Source organism: Nelumbo lutea, chromosome 2 (genome assembly GCF_056320005.1).
Source record: "Nelumbo lutea isolate HS-2025 chromosome 2, American lotus-T2T, whole genome shotgun sequence".
Taxonomy (NCBI): domain Eukaryota; kingdom Viridiplantae; phylum Streptophyta; class Magnoliopsida; order Proteales; family Nelumbonaceae; genus Nelumbo; species Nelumbo lutea.
In genome coordinates, this window is record NC_142685.1 from 76,803,303 (window position 1) to 76,810,117 (window position 6,815).

At 39.1% G+C, this 6,815-nt stretch overlaps 1 pseudogene; it reads left to right on the forward strand.

Moving 5' to 3' along the window:
- The first annotated feature begins 2,104 nt into the window (after positions 1 to 2,104).
- LOC148871579 (uncharacterized) lies at positions 2,105 to 5,901 on the forward strand (annotated as a pseudogene).
- The last annotated feature ends 914 nt before the right edge of the window (positions 5,902 to 6,815 follow it).

Consider the following 6,815-nt stretch of genomic DNA (forward strand, 5'->3'; position numbering starts at 1 on the left):
AAGAGTAGTAGGATTCTAAAGCTGCAAGAAAGAGTATAAAAGAAAAAGAAAAGGAAGAAATTAGGGTTTGACTTCTTGTCACAAGAACAAAAGGAGAAGTGCTGGGAGAAAGATCACAAGGCTGCCGAAGGAGAATTGGAGAGGAGATCGAGATTTTATGCAGAAGTTTTAGGTTGTCTTCTTCTTTAATTCAACGATTTCGGTAACCTAGGTTCAACTAGGGTTTTCTTTTGTTTGAATCTTTTATTCTTTCTACCATGCAAACCATGATTGATGTTATTTCAGTTTTGTGATTAATCTTTTAAGCTAATCTAATTGATAGTTATTCAATTATTGGGATTTCTTGATTAGGGTTTTCAATATTAAGAGTAATTTCGACCGATTTGCTTTTATTTCTTAAGATTACTTATATTGCTTGAGAAAGGGTTTAGGTAATCAGACTAGCTGATCAAGGGAATGAATTGAATGTATCTTAGAGATAATTTACATGATTCGTTTGGCATTCATTCAGCAAGAACTGACATCATTTGATTTTCTTGTCTTTAATGCATCTATAGTAATTAAACTCTTGATAGAGATATAAGGGTTAATACTTGTAGTTAGATTGGCATGTGCTCGAAAGAGACTGTTCATAACAATATGGAAATCACTAACCCATAACTGAAATTAACTTCAGTTGGATAGTTTAATGAGATAATTAATGAACTGATTCTGCGATCAATTGAGTTTTCGTGAATTGTTGTCTCCATTCAGTTAGGGTGGTTTAATTCGAGAGCACCTAGGATAGTTAGCTAATTAGGAAGTAATTCATTAATTTTTGGATTATCAGATAACATAAGGCAGATTAAGTACTAGTAGTTGTTGGATTAATCCTCATGGGAATGATACTTTACTCACCAGTATATTACTTGATCGGCTAGTGCACTTGCTAGTATAGTTCTAAACACATCACGTTTTTGGCGTTGTTGTCGGGGATTATCACAACAATATTAGGAATCATGTACTGTTGCTAATCTGATTTTGTATAATATATCCATGTTGTGTGCGTTATACTATCTTTATGACTTTGACTTGTTCAGTATATGACATGCGGCAGTGGGAAGGAGAGCATCATCTTCGATCCAGAGATTAACCGAACTCTTCACTGTCGCCTTAGAGCTTTGAAGCAAGGAAAGGCTGAAAGAACGAAGATGGCTGAGCAAAGGACCATGATGGACTATGCCAAGCCAACCCTCACCAGGGCAGCCTCGAGCATAGTGAGACCAGCTATAGCTGCCAACAACTTTGAGATCAAACCGGAAATCATCCAGATGATTTAGAACATGGTTAAGTTCTGTGGATTGGCTAATGAGGACCCTAACACGCACATTGCTAACTTCCTGAAAATATGTGACACATTCAAACACAACGGAGTTAGTGATGATGTTGTGAGACTCAGATTATTTCCTTTCTCTTTGAAGGACAAGGCTAAGACTTGGCTCAACTCTCTACTAGCTGGATCGATCTCAACTTGGGACGAAATGGCCAGCCACTTCCTATCCAAGTATTTCCCTCAATCCAAGACTGCAAAGATGCAGAGTGACATCACAACTTTCACTCAATAGGACGGGGAATCATTATATGAGTCATGGGAGCACTACAAGGAATTATTGAGGAAGGTCTCTCATCATGGACTTCATGTTTGGCTCCAGGTTTAGACATTCTACAATGGATTGACTAAAGCAAACAAGACCATCATGGACACACTGCAGTTGGAGGGTCCATTAACAACAAGACACCTGAGGTTGTTCATGCACTTATTGAAGAGATGGCTTCAAATAACTATCAGTGGCATTCCGAGAGGGCCCAAGTTAGGAAGCAACCTAGTATTTACAATGTAGACACTTATATTTGTGCCTTTAACCCCGGATGGAGGAATCATCCCAATCTTTCATGGTCAAATCAAAATGTGGTGAAACCTCCTCCTCAAAATTTTGCTCAGCCGGAGAAGAAATCGAATTTAGAGGAGCTGATGACTAAATTCATATCAAGTGCGGAAACAAGATTTCAAAATTAAGAAGCATCAATTAAGAATTTAGAGACTCAAGTAGGGTAATTGGCACAAATGATATCCGCTAGAGTCCAAGGTGCCTTGCCTAGCAATATAGAGGCGAATCCAAGAGAGCAAGTGCAAGCTATTACCTTGAGGAGTGGTAAGGAGCTGCAAGAGGTGGAAAAGAAAACAAAAGAAGAAGGTAAGATGGATGCAACTCTAGAGACCGAAAAGAAGGAGGAAGAGCAATCGGATTTAAGGAAAGAAACAAGCCAAAAGCCACAAGTACCATTTCCCAATAAGCTTAAGCGACACAAAATGGAAAAGGAATTCGGTAAGTTTCTTTAAATTTTCAGAAGTTTACATATTAACATTCCTTTTACAGATGCCTTAGCCCAAATGCCGCATTATGCAAAGTTCCTTAAGGAAATCTTGGCGAACAAAAGGAAATTGGGAGATGTGGCTACAGTCGCATTGAATGAAGAATGCTCAGCAATCCTTCTCAACAAGTTGCCTCTGAAACTAAAAGATCCAGGGGGTTTTACTATTCCTTGCATTATAGGCAGTTTAAAGATAAATAAGGCATTGTGTGATTTAGAAGCTAGTATAAATTTGATGCCTTATTCAGTTTTTAAGAAATTAGGGTTGGGTGAACCCCAACCTACTAGAGTTGCATTGCAATTAGCTGATAGGTCTATCAAGCGTCCTAGGGAAATTATAGAAGATGTGCTTGTTAAGGTTGATAAATTTATTTTTCACATGGATTTCATAGTGTTAGACATGGAAGAGGATGTTGACGTCCCACTTATCCTAAGGCGACCCTTCCTATTTACAAGAAAGGCAATGATTATGTTCAACAAGGACAACTAAGCCTTAGGATTCAAGATGAGGAAGTAATTTTTAAGATGTCTGATGCTATGAAACATGCACCATCTAGTGATGATTCATGTAATATACTGGATGTTATTGACTATGTGGTTGGTGGGTGTTTTCAGGTCAACAGGTCAGCCAATCCCCTTGAGTCATGCATACAAGAAGGAGAAGCTAGAATTGGAGATGATGAAGAAAATTCAGAGCATGTTAGCATAACTGAATGCTAATCCTCAATTTCAAGGAAAGAGGTTCATCTAGTTGGAGAGCTTGGATAGACCCTCAATGCCAAAAAGCAAGACTTCAATTGAAGAGCTGCCCACCCTTCAGCTGAAACAACTCCCACCGCATCTGGAGTATGCCTTTTTAGAAGCACCATCATCTCTACCAGTGATTATCTCATCAGCCTTAACTCCCTTGCAGAAGGAAAAATTGTTATGGGTGTTGCGGGAACACAAGACAGCTCTAGCTTGGAAGATAGCAGACATCAAGGGTATCAATCTATCCATATGCACTTATAAAATCCTGATAGAGGATGGATGCAAGCCCATGGTTCAGCCCCAAAGACGCCTGAATCCGAACATGAAAGATGTGGTGAAGGTGGAGGTCATCAAGTTATTAGATGCAGGTATTATCTACCCAATCTCATACAACTCATGGGTAAGCCCCGTCCAAGTAGTACCGAAGAAAGGAGGCATGATTGTGGTGCCGAATGAGAATAATGAACTTGTACCAACTAGGACGGTTACCGGGTGGCGATTGTGCATCGATTACAGAAAAATAAATGATGCCACACGCAAGGATCATTTTCCTCTACCCTTCATCGATCAGATGTTAGAGAGGCTAGTTGGTCATGAGTTCTACTATTTTCTAGATGGGTACTCGGGCTACAATCAAATTCCAATTTCACCCGAAGATTAGGAGAAGACCACCTTCACTTGTCCTTATGGCACATTTGCTTATAGGAAGATGCCATTCGGATTATGCAATGCTCCAGCAACATTTCAGAGGTGCATGATGGCTATATTTTCCGATATGGTGGAGAATTTTATGGAGATTTTAATGGATGATTTTTTAGTCTTTGGTTCCTCCTTCGATGCATGTCTACATAACTTGGAGAAGGTACTCAAGCGTTGCAAGGAAACTCATCTGGTGCTAAATTAGGAAAAATGTCACTTCATGGAGCAAGAAGGTATTGTACTTGGACACAAGGTCTCACAAAAAGGGATCGAGGTTGATAGAGCTAAGGTGGAGACAATTGAGAAATTACCACCACCAACATCTATCCAGTCCGTGAGAAGCTTCTTGGGGCACGCAGGATTCTATAGAAGGTTCATCAAGGATATCTCCAAGATAGCTACGCCTTTGTCCAATCTATTACAGAAAGATGTGCCTTTCGATTTTACAAAGTAATGCCTAGAAGCATACAATATCTTGAAAGATAAGTTGACTAATGCACCGATCATAGTGGCACCAGATTGGACACTTCCTTTTGAGTTGATGTGCGATGTGAGTGATTCAGCAGTTGGAGCTATTCTAGGACAAAGAGGGAATAAAAATTTCCAGCCAATTTACTATGCTAGCAGGACCTTGAATGGAGCTCAACAGAATTACACCATGATGGAAAAGAAAGTACTAGCGGTAATTTTTGCTTTTGATAAATTTTGCTCTTATCTAATCTTGTCCAAAGTTATTGTGTATACAGATCACTCAGCACTCAGACATCTACTTGTAGAGAATGATGCAAAGCCAAGGCTGATCAGGTGGATCTTGTTGCTCCAAGAGTTCGATGTCAAAATCGGAGATAAAAAGGGCACCGATAAGCTTGCCGTAGACCATCTCTCCCGGTTAGAGGATTCAGATTTGGGAGGGAATACTATGAGCATCCTCTGAGATGAATATCCTGATGAGCAGCTCTACTCAATTCAGGTAGATACATCCCCTTGGTATGCTGATTTTGCCAACTTTCTCGCAGGAAACATCCTCCCTCCTAATCTTTCATATCAGCAAAGAAATTCTTCTCTGATGTGAAACATTATTTGTGGGAGGACCCCTTTTCGTATAAGCTTTGTGCAGATCAGATCAATCGGAGATGTGTCCCCGACGAAGAGATGGAGCCAGTGCTCCGATATTGCCATGATAGAGAAGCAGGAGGACATTTTGGAGCCAACCGTACAACAACCAAAGTGCTACAATCAGGTTTCTATTGGCCCACCTTATTCAAGGATACTCATAGGTATGTGTCCACATGTGACCAATGCCAAAGGACAGGTAACATCTCTTGACACAATGAAATGACTCTTACTAACATATTAATATATGAAATCTTTGATGTATGGGGTATTGACTTCATGGAACCTTTTCCAAATTCTTTTGGAAATAAATGCATCCTAGTTGTTGTCAACTATGTGTCCAAATGGGTGGAAGCCATGGCTTTACCCACAAATGACTATAAGAGAGTAGTCAAATTCCTTAAAAAACTATTCACTCGATTCGACACACCACGTGCCATAATTAGTGATAGGGGAACTCATTTTTGCAACACCCAATTTGAGTGGCTGATGCAAAAATATGGTGTTATGCATAAATTAGCAACCCCATATCACCCTCAAACCAATGGCCAAGTTGAATTAGCTAATAGGGAATTAAAAAGAATCTTGGAGAAGATGGTAGACTCTTCAAGAAAAGACTATTCTGTCAAGTTAGATGATACACCATGGGCATATAGAACTACATACAAAACACCTATTGGCATATCTCCATATAGGTTGGTTTTTGGCAAACCATGTCATCTACCCGTTGAACTTGAGCATAAAGCGTATTGGTCCAAAAAGTTATTGAATTTTGATTTGCAGGCCACAAGTGCATAGAGACGGATGCAACTCAATGAGATGGATGAATTCAGACTTGTAGCTTATGAGAATGCCAAGATATATAAGGAACGAACCAAACAATGGCATGACAAGAATTTATTGAGGCATGACTTTCATATAGGATAGAAAGTATTGTTATATAATTTATGCCTTCGGTTGTTCCTAGGTAAGCAAAAATCGAGGTGGTCAGGACCTTTCACCATATCACAAATTTTCCCTCATGGAGCTGTAGAGGTCATGCACCCAACACACAAGGCACGTTTTAACTCAACTGTCAGCGCCTCAAACCATATATAGTAGATGGAGCATTGCCTACCCCATCAACTGTATACCTAGATGATCATTGATCACATTGGATGTCGAGCTTCAGACAGAAAACAAGCGCTTATTGGGAGGCAACCCAATGTCGATGAGTAGTTTCTCTTTTTTTTTCCGTATCAGTAGAGTTTTTTTTTTATGATTTATGGTTTTTACTTTCATTGATTACTCCCTTTTTCAAAAAAAAAAAAAAACTCCTAGTTTCCTTTAATTCTCTGCTCCTCATTCCTTTTGATCCTTAGCAGCTAGATGGTCCATGACAAAGGAGCCACTTCATATTTCCGGAAGCTGTTCAAGGAAGTTCTCTCAATTCCCTCAGATTCTTGAGTTCCTTCTTTCTACACTGCTATAAATTGTCTTCGTGCTTTATCAATATGAACATTGAGGACAATGTTCATAATAAGTGTGGGAGAGGCTATATTTATGCACTTGCATACATAGATGCATTGATATGCTGCATAAACTGATAAGCTCCTCGAAATTAATTGCTGTCTATAAAGTGAATTCACAAGAGAGAATATGATGAAGTTTGAGGAAAATCACTCGTAAGTGCTATAATTTGTTTTTGTGACTTATTCAATTTTATCATAATATATGAGAAATAGGAAGTTGAATAGGATTTTCATCATGGCAAACACTAATTCTATTTGTGTGTATAGTTGTACCTGATTGAAGTTTTAATGGACACTCGAGCATTTGCTAAACATCATGAGCTGTCAATG